The sequence below is a fragment of the Tiliqua scincoides genome, chromosome 11 (genome assembly GCF_035046505.1).
Source record: "Tiliqua scincoides isolate rTilSci1 chromosome 11, rTilSci1.hap2, whole genome shotgun sequence".
Classification (NCBI taxonomy): domain Eukaryota; kingdom Metazoa; phylum Chordata; class Lepidosauria; order Squamata; family Scincidae; genus Tiliqua; species Tiliqua scincoides.
The window spans coordinates 23,801,063-23,816,424 of NC_089831.1; the positions used below are offsets into that span (position 1 = coordinate 23,801,063).

Below are 15,362 nucleotides of genomic sequence, written 5' to 3' on the forward strand. Positions count from 1 at the left end.
TGGCCTGGTTTGTGTGAACGTTGTCTCCCCTTGAAACCTTCCCTCCCCCCAATATCCCTTTTCTGTGTGACAGCAGCTGCGGCAGCACCACTCCCCAGCCCTCTTTTGCCTCCTACTTCTTTCTCATTCCTGGAGTACTTCCCAAGGATGGTCCCAAGGATGACGGCAGCAGTGAAGAAGGCCAATTATATGCTTGGGATCATTAGAAAAGGTATTGAGAACAAAACGGCTAATATTATAATGCCGTTGTACAAATCGATGGTAAGGCCACACCTGGAGTATTGTGTCCAGTTCTGGTTGCCACATCTCAAAAAAGACATAGTGGAAATGGAAAAGGTGCAAAAGAGAGCGACTAAGAAGATTACTGGGCTGGGGCACCTTCTTTATGAGGAAAGGATACGGTGTTTGGGCCTCTTCAGCCTAGAAAAGAGACGCCTGAGGGGGGGCATGATTGAGACATACAAAATTATGCAGGGGATGGACAGAGTGGATAGAGAGATGCTCTTTACACTCTCACATAACACCAGAACCAGGGGACATCCACTAAAATTGAGTGTTGAGAGTTATTACAGACAAAAGAAAATATTTCTTTACTCAGCGTGTGGTTGGTCTGTGGAACTCCTTGCCACAGGATGTGGTGATGGCATCTGGCCTGGGCGCCTTTAAAAGGGGATTGGACAAGTTTCTGGAGGAAAAATCCATTATGGGTTACAAGCCATGATGTGCATGTACAACCTCCTGATTTTAGAAATGGGCTATGTCAGAAGGCCAGATGCAAGGGAGGGCGCCAGAATGAGGTCTCTTGTTATCTGGTGTGCTCCCTGGGGCATTCGGTGGGCCGCTGTGAGATACTGGACTAGAAGCTGGACTAGATGGGCCTATGACCTGATCCAGTGGGGCTGTTGTTATGTTCTTATGTCCCACCCAGTCAGGAATCGCACACTGCATAGGAATGGCATCACAAAACAGCAGAGACAATCAGGTGTGATGTGGCTGAGGGTAAGTGAGGACAATGGAAATGAATAAGGAAACATTTTTTTGCAGGGGGAGCTGAAAATAGAATAAAATAAAAATGCCAAAAAGTCCAGGAAAAACTGAAGATTCTGACTCAGCTCTACGTTCTCATCCTTTCTTCATCCACCGTGCAATTGTTTCACCTTAACAGTGCAAAGGATTACAAGTTCCCTGTTACGCCTGAAAAAAGTACGACACGCATCGTGTCCCCATCATGGCTCCAAGCCAAGGGCCCTCTTCTCTGATTGCAGGCTGAATCCAACAGGGTCATGGTGCAAGAATTCAGCACTCTGTTAGGCAGGCATCACAGCTTGTCGCTGGGCTGGATGCAACACCAGCTGACAAGCAAAGAGCCCAGGTTGCTGCCTAAAGACTAGGCTGGAGCCGATTGAGAGTGTGAGAAGCCTTGCAGCTCAATGGCTACGTCAGGCTCTCTCTTTTTCTCTTTAGAGGAAAACTACTTGGGATTAAAGACTCTCTTCCAAAGGTGTATGTTCCAGTGTTGTTGGAAAGTCTCTTGCTGCCTGTCCACTCAATGTGGCACTGGAGAAGTGTCCTGCAGGTGGTTCTGGGAAAGAATCCTAAGAGTAAAAGTAATCCTAAGGGTAAATCCTAAATAGGGCTACCTAACACAGAAGCCTCACCATCTGACCTTCCTCCTTGATGGGTGTCACTTGCATCATCATTACTTTGAAAGCTGTGGTAGATCCTGAAACCTGTCATTCCATATCTTCAGCAGTAGCGTAGCTAGTGGAGGGTAGGGGGAGGGCTGCCCTGGGTGAGGGGATCCCAGCGCATCACGTGAGGGGTGCCCATGTGAGGTCAACCAAAATGGCAGCTACCAGGGAAGCAGTTTACCTGGTTGACTTTTGCCTCCTTCTGGACCATTGCAAACCTTTGCATCAGCTCTGAAGAAGCCAAAAGTCTCTTTCCTTGCTGGCTTTCAGCTTCCACGCAGCCACTACAAACGTCTGAGCACAGCACTGCGGGCAGAAGTTTGCAGTAGCTCTGTAGAAGTCAAAAGGTGGCCAGGAAGCAGAACGGCAGTCAGCGCCCTCCTCCGTCAAACCAGAAGTGATGTCGTGACTTCATGTGACATCACTGCTGCAGATGGCAGGGGGCTTGGCCGCGCCACTGATCCTTAGATCTCTCCTCTGTGACAGGGGGGTCTGGGTCATGTACCAGGACATCTATGAAGGTTGGCTTGGCAGATCTTTGCTGCTGGATTTCGCAGAAGTCTGAAGCAGGGAAAGAGCAAACGGAGGCATGGCATTTCCTTGGAACAGTCTTGCCCCCCTCACCTATCCTTCTGTCTTCGTGCCATCACATGTCAACCCTGTGCAGCCAGCTTGACAGACAGGTCTTCTTGAGGAGCTGGGCTGCAGGAACCCCTGCACATCACTAGTGCAATCTGTGTCCTCAGTGTGGCACGCTTGCCAAAGGAGAAGCAGCTTTGTCTTCCCTGCAAAGGAAACCTCTGAACCTTAAAACCCTTAGTGCTGAATAATAAAAGCAAAAGAAAAAAAATCCTCTTAATGCAAAGTCCAGAAGGCACTACATATATTTCAAGGCTGTATGATTTCCAACAAAACCTCCTGCTTGATTTGCAGTCGCAAAGTGAAGGAATGTGATTAGGGACACCGAGATATCCTGAACTGACCCTCTCTGACCTGCCCTCCTGTGCCCTCCTCCTATCAATGCCATCTGCCGGTATTGCTACCCCATTTATAATCATTCTTGATTGGGTCTGGATTGGGTTTTCTGACCCTCTGATGGAAAGGGCATCAGATCAGAAAGATCTGCGAGGGAATTTAATGTGTGTCCTGCTTTTTAAAAGAGGGGAAAGAAAATCTCTTCCAACCAGGGCTCACTAGAAGCCTTTAAGCCATTTGCTCTCTTATCTATTTTTATATGGTATTTATGGCTTTGTACGTAGTGTGGCTTTTTTTTTTCTTTACTCCCTCATGGTGCCTATATGATTGAATTACATCAGAGGCTGAAGGAACATGAATCTTAGTCAAAAGAGGACCCCTCCCCCCCACACACATACACCCTAATCGTCCTTTTTTAAAGTTTTTGCAGCATAAAATTGCAGCAACCGAGCCATACATCAGCAAATGCTTTCTGCAGGCCCAGCTCAGTTACCAGCTAGTCATCATCCTTCATCTTCCCAGCCCCTGCCGAGAGATCAGAGCGTGGATTCTGTTTTGCAAATTGGCCGGGTGGTTTATTTTCTTGCTAAAGAGGCTCGCTGTGTTCATGGAGATACAGTGACTTAGGTTGGACTGAACCAGGAGGAGGATTCTCTAGGATATCAGCATTATAGGGAGAAAAAAAACAACAACACAAGAGGATTTCTGAGACACACGTTCACAATGTATAATGTATACACTTGCACCATTTTACTGTTCTTAAATACGGAACCACTGTGAAACTCACTGTGGAAATATATTTGGGATGGTCAAAAATGTGTCTCACATAATATGTCATTCAATTATGGAATTTGTTGCCTTAAGGTGATGACCACAGTTTTTGGGTGGTTCTATAAGGATATTAGACAAGATTGTGGAGAAGCTTTATTATTATTAACATTATTAACAGTATTTATATACCGCTTTATCAGTGGCTATTATGATGGTGACGGAACATACCAAGATCCAGGTCTACAGAGCTTGCGTCCTGAGTACACTTCTGTACTGCAGCGAGTCATGGACTCTCCGCTCACAACAGGAGAGGAAACTGAACGCTTTCCACATGCGCTGCCTCCGATGCATCCTCAGCATCACCTGGCAGGACAAAGTTCCAAACAACACAGTCCTGGAACGAGCTGGAATCCCTTGCATGTATGCACTGCTGAAACAGAAACGCCTGCATTAGCTTGGTCATGTCATGAGTATGGGTGATGGCCGGATCCCAAAGGATCTCCTCTATGGAGAACTCGTGCAGGGAAAGCGCCCTACAGGTAGACCACAGCTGTGATACAAGGACATCTGCAAGAGGGATCTGAAGGCCTTAGGAGTGGACCTCAACAGGTGGGAAACCCTGGCCTCTGAGCGGCCCGCTTGGAGGCAGGCTGTGCAGCATGGCCTTTCCCAGTTTGAAGAGACACTTGGCCAACAGACTGAGGCAAAGAAGGAAGGCCCATAGCCAGGGAGACAGACCAGGGACAGACTGCACTTGCTCCCGGTGTGGAAGGGACTGTCACTCCCGAATCAGCCTTTTCAGCCACACTAGACGATGTTCCAGAACCACCTTTCAGAGCGCGATACCAGAGTCTTTTGAGACTGAAGGTTGCCAACTACTATTATGATGGTGGCTACAAGGGCCAAGGGTAAGAATTGCTGGGAAGCCTATTACCACTGTACCCTCCTTGTGAGCTTCTAAGGGGCACTTGATTGGCCAGAGGGGGAACCAGATGTGCCTCTGTATGGATCCATCAGGGATTTCCTGATGTTTCCTTTTAAAAAAGTGTTTTAGTCTCCAGGTTGATACCCAATAACCTTACATTCTCCTATGTACACTAGCATTATAGTCACAGGAAGGATGATGTTTAGTATTTGATACCACCAAGCCTGCGGGGACCAACATTTTTTTTTTTTTTTTACAAAAATAGCTACTGTGCTTTTTCTTAAAAATTGATTAGCTCTCAGATTCTATTGCCAGTTCAGTCTAGAATATGATTAAGGTGAGGGGGGGAGAAGACGCACCAATGGCCTGTAAAAGAACAGACTAATAGAATCATTGACTGCCTTTCTACAGTTAGTGCTGGCAAAGGCTTTTCCAGTAGATGGCGATGAAGAATATGTAGTATAGTTTTCTGCAATGTGGAATAAACCACAATGCAGATTTTTAACAGAGTCTCATCAGCCTATCCTTGTTCAGCAGGTTTCCAGCTCTGCAGGGGAGGGCACTCAATAATTTGGTGATTCCCAGAAAGGAAAGATCACATGGGTGGAGCATCTCTGCACCTTGGGGCCCCTGATTAAAATCAGGGTCTGTATAGTGTCCCAGAAAGAGAGACTTTGATCCTAGCTATTGATGAAGCAGGTTGAGAAGTGGATACTAGAGAGAAAACTTTCTTCTTTAGATGCCTTTGAGATCTCTGCAGCTCACCCCAAATGCAGCTTCTGAATATCATGATCTCCAGGTTTGGTCTTCTGCAGGACATGTCAAAAGCGGAACCTGAGCACCGTTTGCTGGTGTCAGTGTAGAATGTCCTTATCTGGGAATGATAATGTAGTTATTTTAGCAATGGAATATCTAACTCAGGGGTGTCCAAAGTTTTTGGCAGGAGGGCCGCATTGTCTCTCTGACACTGTGTCGGGGGCCAGGGGAAAAAAAGAATTAATTTACATTTAAAATTTGAACAAATTTACATAAGTTTGCATAAATTTACATAATATAAATGAATATATTAAAGATGAATGAAGGTCTTTCAATAGCTCAAGGCCTATAAAAGGCCTTGCATGAAGCAAGGCTGGCCTTTCCTTTGCTGCCGCTACTGCATCACAGACGTGAAACAACAAGCAGTGGAGGAGCCCTCATCCCACAGCTCACGCAAGAGGTCAAACAGTCACCCTCATGCTGAGAGCAGTTGCGTCAGGCCAGTGTGGGCTCCAACAAATCTCCAGAGGGCCAGAGGCTCATTGGAGACTGGGGGCTCCCTGAGGGCTGCATTGAGAGGCCTTGAGGGCCACAAGTGGCCCCAGGGCCAGGGTTTGGGCACCCCTGGTCTAACTGCATCTTTCTTCTGCCTGCCTGCCCATCCATCATCCATCCATCAAGCGTCCACGTAGGTGACCACCTGGGAACCCCATATATATCACCTGGAGTTCCGTGATGGAAAAAAGGGCCATCATAAAATAGATGTCATAAATTAATATCACTTTCCATCTATCTGAGACCTAAAGCCAACAGCCAAACATGAAACCCACTGCCTATAACCTCTCTCTCTCCCTCCCTGTGTGTGTGTGTGTGTGTGTGTGTGTGTGTGTGTGTGTGTGTAATTGCAAGAATTGTCCAGGCTGGAGAGAATATGCAATGAAGATAGGGTTCCTGTGAGGCAGATGACACTGTGGTTTAGCCTTGGACATGATTTTCACCCCGGATATAAATCATGAAACATTTAAGGGATAAAAATGTGAAAGCCTCTGAGCATACACAGAGTGCATTTGCCCCACTGCTAAGAAACCAGTGGGGGAAGCCTCACACATAGAGTATTATGGAAGGTAGGGGTTTTTGGAAGAGAGAATGTCACCTCTAGGTAGATGTGGATCCCTGATTCAAATCACAGAACCTGTATGCCTGGGATAGCATTCCGAATTGAACGAGTCGTGGTGCAGATAGAAAGATTTTTTACGCTGTTACAAAACATATTTACGGGTCACTTATTTCCTTTCCCCCCAAATGCAGCAATCTGTTTTGCCAGCAACTACAAGGAAGGGGGGGGGGAGCCTCTCTAAGGCAAAGACTGCAGATTTTCCCCATTAATGTTATTGATGATCTCAGCAGAGGCAGCAAGATCAAAAGGAAGGCTGTGGAGAAGATACGGCTAATTAGAGTGATGCAGCGTCATGGGGCCAGGCTGGGCCGGGCGTATTGGCATGAGAGGGGATGATGCAAGATGGACGGGAAGAAGGTGAGGCCCAACCTCTCTCTCTCTGCTTGGCGAGGTTCATTAGAGGGAGGGCTGGTGGCAGGGAAGAGGGAGAGGAGCACTCCGAGCCCATTGCGGGAGAAGGAATGCTGCACTCCAACGTCTGCGCAGCTGAATGGTGTGGTGTGACCGAGTCAGCAGCCTCTTGGCCTCATTCCCACCCGATGTGTACTTAACAACTTCGATCCAGTTGGGGACCTGCTCGGGGCTGCGGTTTGTACACACATAGGCTGTTTCAGAAGTCAAGCCGAGTGCACCTTTACCTAGCCTAGACGCCTTTAAAAGGGGATTGGACAAGTTTCTGGAGGAAAAATCCATTATGGGGTACAAGCCATGATGTGTATGCGCAACCTCCTGATTTCAGAAATGGGTTATGTCAGAATGCCAGATGCAAGGGAGGGCACCAGGATGAGGTCTCTTGTTATCTGGTGTGCTCCCTGGGGCATTTGGTGGGATGCTGTGAGATACAGGAAGCTGGACTAGATGTGCCTATGGCCTGATCCAGTGGGGCTGTTCTTATGTTCTTAACTACAATTCCCAGGAGGCCTTGCAGGTCTCTTGTTATCTGGTGTGCTCCCTGGGGCATTTGGTGGGCCGCTGTGAGATACAGGAAGCTGGACTAGATGGGCCTATGGCCTGATCCAGTGGGGCTGCTCTTATGTTCTTATGTTCACCTAAGGAGAGAGAGGTGCAATGTCACTAGATTTACTTTAAGCCTCTTGGACCAACTGCTCCCCATTTGGGATCCCTGTGCTGGGGTCATCTACTCTAGCCTTGTCAAACACACCCAGCAACACATTGCAGGGGACAGAATATTTTTTCCCTAAACAAAGATAAAATTAATACTTTTACTAACAGCCCAGTCCTTAGCTGCCAGGCATACAAGCCTGCAGGGGCACAGAAAATGGCTGCCGCTGCATCCAGCGAGCCCCAGGCAGCTGCCACAGCCTCCTCGGGAGAAGGAGACTTTTTCCACATCCCCCAGGTAAAGTGAGTAGTCCCCCCCCTGCACATCTTCTCCCTGCCCTCTCCCTGCCCTCTCTCCTACCTCCCCCTGCCCCGGAAAACCTCTCCCCCGCCTCCCCTATGCCCTCACCTACTTCTCTGCTACCCGGTGGTCACCGCAACCACTGAGTGGTGGAGCTCTGGTGCTCTGCCAGCGCTAGCCCAGCGCCGACCAGCGCTAGACTAGAACCATCGGCACTAGGGCCCACAAATGTACCTTACAGCACGTTTGCAACCATGCACACCAGCGGTGAGCAGGCTTGTGCTGAATATGACTGGGCCCTAAATCATTTCAAAGTAACTAAAATAAGTGCTTTGGTAACTATTTTCAAAGGTAATCACCATAGTTTGCTTACTTGTAGGCTTACATTTCCCCTGGGGGCTGGGGATAAGAATAGGCCCTCAGTTTGGCTGTACTTGTCGTAAGAGGCGGGTAGATGGGACTTGTCAGCCTGGGAAGGCAGCTCATCTGAGAGAAGGAAAACTCTGATCCCAAACCTCCACTGCCTTGTGGCTACACCCAGTTATGGAAAAGGCTTCAGGAGTCAACCTCGAGGCAAAATCAGGAGCCGGAGTCCCTGAGGCAGTTCACGGCTGAACACAAGTCACGTTCTGGCAACTCATGTGACGCCGCTGGAACCAACCGTATTGGCCTCTGCCTTTCCATTGGACCATTTCAGCGACGTGGAGAGGGGGGATTTGCTGCATGGGTAACAGTCTATCCTCCATACCTTCTTTACCCAGGCTTCGTGCACTGGAGAGGACACTGTTCCAGAACCACCATTCAGAGCGTGACACCATAGTCTTCCGAGACTGAAGGATGCCAACAAGAAGGCTTACATGTATGCAGTTTTATATTAAAATGTGCTTACATTCATCTGCTCCATTCACTTACATGCACTTTTTAAGTGCAGATTCTGTTGGCTTTCCATTCTACCATCGAGATATAAAGTCTATCATAAATCTTATTGATATAGCTACGATTCTACAGACCTTGGATATGTACCTGGGCCCCTGCAAAAAAAAAAAAAGTGTTTCAAATGTTTCTGCCTCTCCGAAGGCCATCCTGAATGTCACTCCCTTCCATGAGCATTCAACATACCTAAGGCTGGTGGCATAGCACCCTATATATTTTTAGAACAAGTTGCTACAAGGTGACCTGGCTGTCTTGTTGATGAGCAGAAGGAAGGGTGCTCGTGCAAGGGTACCTGTGGGTAACGTAGCATTTGGAATCAACAACTCCAGCCTCAGAATATAAATATGCATGGAATTTGACTCTCCCTGCTGAATTATGCCCTAAAAGCACATCACGGCTGGCCCCACCCACAGCTCTCTCTTCTTCGCTTCTGTTGGAACTTTCCCCAAACAGACATCTTTTAGCACAACCCTTTGCCTTGTGGTTAAGATGTTCTTCTTTGCCAGGTGATGTGCTGAAGGGATGAGAAGGAATGCATCCTTTAAAAACACACACACACACACACACACACACACACACTCTTGCAGTTTGCTCTTTCTCCTTAAGGGCACCCTCTTTGTTACCTGGGACTCTGCCAAGATCCCACCCCATCTTGGGAGTCTGGATTGGTCTGGACCAGCATCTGTGGGGAGGTGAGATCATCTTGCAGCACAAGCTAGGGGGAAAAGAAGAGGATGGGAAGTGTCAGAAGGTGATGGGCATATTTCTTGATATTTACCCAGGATGAGGCTTGTCCCTTAGGGTTGAAATGATAGGGAAATGCACTAGGGTAGGAATGCTGTTTTGCTCCTTGGAGGCACGAGGGTGGAGACGATGAAGAAATGTGGTGGTTGAAGCAGGAATTTCCTGAAAGAGATCCTGGCAAAGCACACAAACAAAGCCAGGTCCAAACAATCATTTTTGCCCTGTTTAGAGATTTCTGTAGGGGGCACAACTACTTCAGGAACCTTTTGCATTCCTCTGCTTCTAGATGAAATCCTTGGTTTAAAAAGGGTGGTGGCAGTGATGGTTGATAGCAGGCTTTTGGAAGGACCTTACTTACCACCTGGGCCATCAGGTCTCTGCTCCTGCAAGATGCCTGGTGGCTCAAGATCTGTGGTGTATTGGCTGGGGACTTAGACCTGCAGGAGTTCAAATTAGTCTAAGAGTTCAAATTCCTACTCAGCCATGAAGCTTCCTGGGCGATCTTAGGCCAGTCACTGTCTCTCAGCCTTGGCTACTACTCAGGGTTGCTGTGAAGATGAAACAAGGGGAGTATTATTTACAGGCATGCCTCAGTACCCATGGGGTTCCATTCTGGGGGTTCTGCTGATACTGGAGTTCACCTGTATACCACCCTTTGCTCCTTGGAAGAAAGCTAGCATTAAAATGTTAAAAATATCGATTAGTAAAATATGCCCTTTTTCTCCCTACTCCCTGCCTTTTTTTCAATATGGTCGGTACACCTACACGACTCTAGCGAGGCCTGAGCAAGCTGGCTTGTAGCGATCTGAACAGCCGTTGTGTACATCACATGCTCCAGGTTCTCTTCCATCCTCTCAGCCATTGTCCCGCCATTCTCGTAGTTGGTGTTTGCATGTATTTTTCGATCCACACCTTCTGAAATTACCCAGGAACCGGCTGGAAGAGGCAGGATCTGAATAAGGTAGCACAGGAGGAAAGGGTTGGGAATTGCAGTGGGAGACTCGTTCAGACTTAAATAGCCTCTTTTCCAGTCTTGTTAATGTTTCAAAACTGGGACAGGGAACAGAAACAACCACTACTTATCTTCACCGCAGGGTTTTTTGTGGGTCCGCGCGTAAAAACAAGGATAATAGCGGCAGGGCCCACTTTCGCGGCGCATTACCAACAATGACGGCGCTATTAAAGACTATTTTGGTCCACCAAACCGCACCTGTTGCCTCCTTTTCTCCCCTGCTAAGACAGGCTTTTACCTATCAAGGGTTATATTTTTAAAACACTGTAAGCAGCAAACAAAGCCCTCCCTCCAAAAACGTCTTTCACCAACAATCATTCCCAGCAAGCAGGCACCAGAGCTAACAGTGGAAATAGACACCTTCTCGGAGTCCGTCACTTCATTTGCATAAAGCGATCAGTTCTGCAAACAAAAACTTGATATTTATGAGATTAGGGAAGGGGTTCCCCCCCCCTCAGCTGTCTTTGTCTCTCAGTCTGCCTAACCGGTGAGCTTGCTGTGAATATCTTACAGATGATGCATCAGCTATGAGAAAAGGCAAGCAACGTTGACCTGGTGAGGCTGTAGGCACAAAGGTTTCTCTTTGGGTGGGGGGGCAACAAAATGGCTTACAAGTTCATGAACACGGGAGCTGCAGGTCAAATGGTTCAAAGGATTGATGAGTCAAAGCTGCCCACATCTCAGCACCCACTCATAAGAACATAAGAACAGCCCCACTGGATCAGGCCATAGGCCGATCTAGTCCAGCTTCCTGTATCTCATAGCGGCCCACCAAATGCCCCAGGGAGCACACCAGATAACCTCATCCTGGTGCCCTCCCTTGCACCTGGCATTCTGACATAGCCCATTACCCATAGCCCATAGACACTCCCTGTCTATAAAGCCGGTGGTGTCACTAGGTGGTGCAGGGAGTGTGGACCACACTGGGTGATGCACCCAGGGAAGGAGGGGGTGACACCACTAGTGGCCAAAATTGTGACAACCTTGGTATTTTTGAATGACATCACCATGTTATACATCATTCGATATGTATCGCTATGTGCTACCCCAGGGTTCAGCTGCAGTATGCACCTCTAAGTACAGGTTTCAGGAGAGTAGTAGGAAGAGAGAAGGGTGTGTATCTCTCCTCCTTGCGGGATTCCCAGAGAGTGTTGGTGGACCACTGGGTGAAATGGGATGCTGCATTTAGATGTCCTGATCCTACAAGGCTTTCCTTGTGGGCTTTTCTTTTCCAGGGTGGCTTGCAATCCAAAAGGGGATCATTAAAAATGCATCAAAACAATAAAACCAGGCTATCAGCATGAAAATGAGATACTATCAAACAACCACTCCAGAACAGAAAATAAACCCCAAGTCAGCCCAAATAAACACAGGGAGCTGAAACCAAGAATACGTAATGGTAAGCACTAGAAGCAGCAGCAAACAAAGGAAAGTCTTTTGGAAATAAACCCCCTTAAACCCCCGTGAAGCATCGACAGAAAGGGGGGCTTGTCTTGATCTCATATGGGAGAGAAATCAACAGACCAGATGCCACCACAGAAAAAGCCCTGCTATATGATTCTACTAACTGCATGTCCAAAGGAGGTGGCACTTGCAGCAGTGCTTCCCTAGATATTCTTTGGGGGAGGCAACTTCATGGAGAGGGGAACAGTCCATGAAATATCTTGGTCCCAAGTCACTTAGGGCTTTATGTTATAACCAGCACTTTGAATTGTGCTCACAAATGTGCAGTGATTTCTTTATTTGGGGAGGGGGGGGCATAATCCTATCCACCTTTACCTGGGAGTAAGCCCCTTTAACTATAATGGGACTTACTTCTGAGTAGACATGCATAGGATTGGGTTGTCAATCATTCACCAATTGAGAACTGACAGCAAAGACCTCATCTACATGTGCAGTTGAATGAGAGGGCAGAGTCCTGAAATGGATTCAGATTGCAGTTGGAGGTTCACAGTGGAACCCTGCATGAAAACAGAAAAAAAAACACCCTGAAAATAAAAATCTAGCACATCAGGGAAAACAGTTCTGGCTCAGCCCCTGTTGTGCTAGGTTTATATGTGCAAGGAGGGTTTTATTTACATAGGAGAGCATTAAAAAGGTGATTTTCCACCACTGCTGCTTGGAGTCGTCCAACCCATTCCGTCACTACATTCTTCTGCACAGGGAGAACAAACCTACCCTGGCTAAATGGAGCCCCTACGCAGAGGCAGCTGTTTGGTGTTTATTGTATCGAAACATGTATCGACCACATTCCCGGCTGAAAGCCAAGCCTGAAGCATTGCACAGAACCAATAAAATGACCAAAAAAAAATCACAGCACTTCGATACAGCAACAAGCAAAAATCGTTAGCCATAAAGCAATCCATAAAACAGAACAGCCAGGTTTAAGAAAGAAAGAAAGAAAGAAAGAAAGAAAGAAAGAAAGAAAGAAAGAAAGAAAGAAAGAAAGAAGGCAAAGGGATGCAGAAGGAACTTAGTACTGGATGCAGGGGGCAAATGGCCGGCTCCCCACCTTGGTTCTGTTGTTCACTCTTAGAATGATGGCCTGGGAGAATCTTTGGTTTTATTCAGGAAAGCCCTCCTTATGTTCTGAATGTGTGAATTGACTCCATTGGCAAGCATGGTGTTGAGGGTGCTGGTTAATGACACAAAAATACCAGCTGTGGCCCTGGTACCTGCCCATCTAGTCCAGCTTCCTATATCTCACAGTGGCCCACCAGATGCCTCAGGTAGCACACAAGAAAACAAGGTTATACCTGTTGCCATCCCCTTATATCTGATATTCTGAGGTAGCCTGTTTCTAAAATGAGGAGGTTGCACATCCCCCATCACGGCTTGTAACCTGTGATGGACTTTTCTTCCAGAAATCTGTCCAATCCACTTTTAAAGGCATCTAGGCCAGATGCCATCTTCACATCCTGTGGCAAGGAGTTCTACAGATTTATTACCCATTGGGGGCTGGGGATAAGAATAGGCCCTCAGTTTGGCTGTACTTGTCGTAAGAGGCGACTAAACAGCCGCCGGGTAGATGGGACTCCTTAGCCTGGGAAGGCAGCACATCTGAGAGAAGGAAAACTCTGACCCCAAACCTCCACTGCCTTGTGGCTACATCCAGTTATGGAAAAGGCTTCAGGAGTCAACCTCGAGGCAAAATCTGGAGCCGGAGTCTCTGAGGCAGTTCATGGCTGAACACAGTCACGTTCTGGCAACTCCTGCGACGCCGCTGGAACCAACCATATTGGCCTCTGCCTTTCCATTGGACCATTTCAGCGACATGGAGAGGGGGGATTTGCTGCATGGGTAACCGCCTATCCTCCATATCTACTTTACCCAGGCTTCGCGCACTGGAGAGGACACTCTGTTCCGGAACCACCATTCAGAGTGTGACACCATAGTCTTCCGAGACTGAAGGATGCCAACAACCGGGTAAAAAAAATTAATATTTTCTTTTGTCTGTTCTAACTCCCTGACACTCAATTTTAGTGGATGTCCCCTGGTTCTCGTGTTGAGCAAGAGAGAAAAGAACAGCCCCCTATTGACTCTATCCATCCACTGCATAACTTTGCATCTCAATCATGACCTCTTCAGGCACTTTTTTTTTATAGATGGAAGAGCCTCAAACACTATCTCCTTTCCTCATAGGGGTGGTGCCCCAAATGGTTGGCAACCTTCAGTCTCGAAAGACTATGGTATAAGCCTACAGCACCCGGTATTCCCAGGCGGTCTCCCATCCAAGTACTAACCAGGCCTGACCCTGCTTAGCTTCCAAGATCAGACGAGATTGGGCATGTGCAGGGTAACAGTTGCTCAGCCCTGTAATCATTTTGGTCGCTCTCTTCTGCACCTTCTCTAGTTCCACTATATCCATTTTGAGATGTGGCAACCAGAACTGGACACAATGCTCCAGATGGGACTTTTATCCCTGGCAACCCAACATCTCCTTCTCTCTCCCTACCATTTATTGGCACAACAGGCCTTGGAATGAAGAAGTGGCAACTTCCTTAAGTTTACAAAGTGTGTTTTAATGGCTGAGTGGGAATTTGAACTCTGTTTTTTTTTATGGAGCTGTGCCTGACCCGTTTATCAAAAAGACTCTGACTCTAGTCCAATGGAGTCCCAAAAAGGCCATCCATCAAGACATGAGTTGAGGCAAAAGAGTGGGGACTCCGAACTCAACTCGAGTCTCACTGAAGTGGATTGTCACATCCCTGTTGCCACCACTACCACTATCACCACCCTGTTGACCCACCAAAGAGTCTCCCAAGGTTGTAAAGGAGCAGGAACTGAGCATGAACAAGCATGTGCTGAATGAAGCACCCACCTCTTGAACAAAACATTCATTGGGGTCACCTGGCACTTAATAGCAAAACCAATTGAGGAGAAGCAGGCTTTGAATGAACACTGAGAGCCTCCAGTCTCAAGGGAGCGCTCCTGGCCAGAGGAGGCTTGACTCATCGTGCCTGCCACTAATTACACCATTGGTTGGCTGGCGCACTCTGCAATGAAGCTGCAACAAAGTTCCAGTTTTAATTGAAATTTCCTGGGATCTGTTATTACACGGCAGTGATTGTTCCGCCACGCTAATGAGCCTTTGCTTAGATGATTATCCAAGTGTCTCTGCCGTCTCTATTTCATTATTGTATTATTAATGATCAGATAGGATCTGTCACAGTCGAGATGAGGCCTGAGCATATCAGGCACCAGGGAGAACTGTGTGCACGTCAAGAAAGACACAGGGACACAATTGCGCACGCCACACACATGCTCCTGAATGACAGTGCTGTTGGTTCTCTGTTCTGTTCTGGCTTCTCTGGCTCCGACTGCAACTGCCTCCCGCGAGGATTCTGCAGCCCGGTTTGCAAAAATGAGCTTGCAGAGATGCCTTTGCGCAATCAAACATTGCCATGCACAACATTTCTTTGCATTCCAAGAGGGTATATGAGTACATTAAGGTGCAGCAAGGTGTGCCTTGCAGCGCAAATGGTTGGTAGGCTGCTTAAATAAAAAAATAAAAA

General features: G+C 47.5%; 1 pseudogene; it reads right to left on the reverse strand.

Annotated features, from left to right (window-relative positions):
- Positions 1 to 14,041: 14,041 nt before the first annotated feature.
- On the reverse strand, positions 14,042 to 14,160 carry LOC136662701 (5S ribosomal RNA; annotated as a pseudogene).
- Positions 14,161 to 15,362: the final 1,202 nt, after the last annotated feature.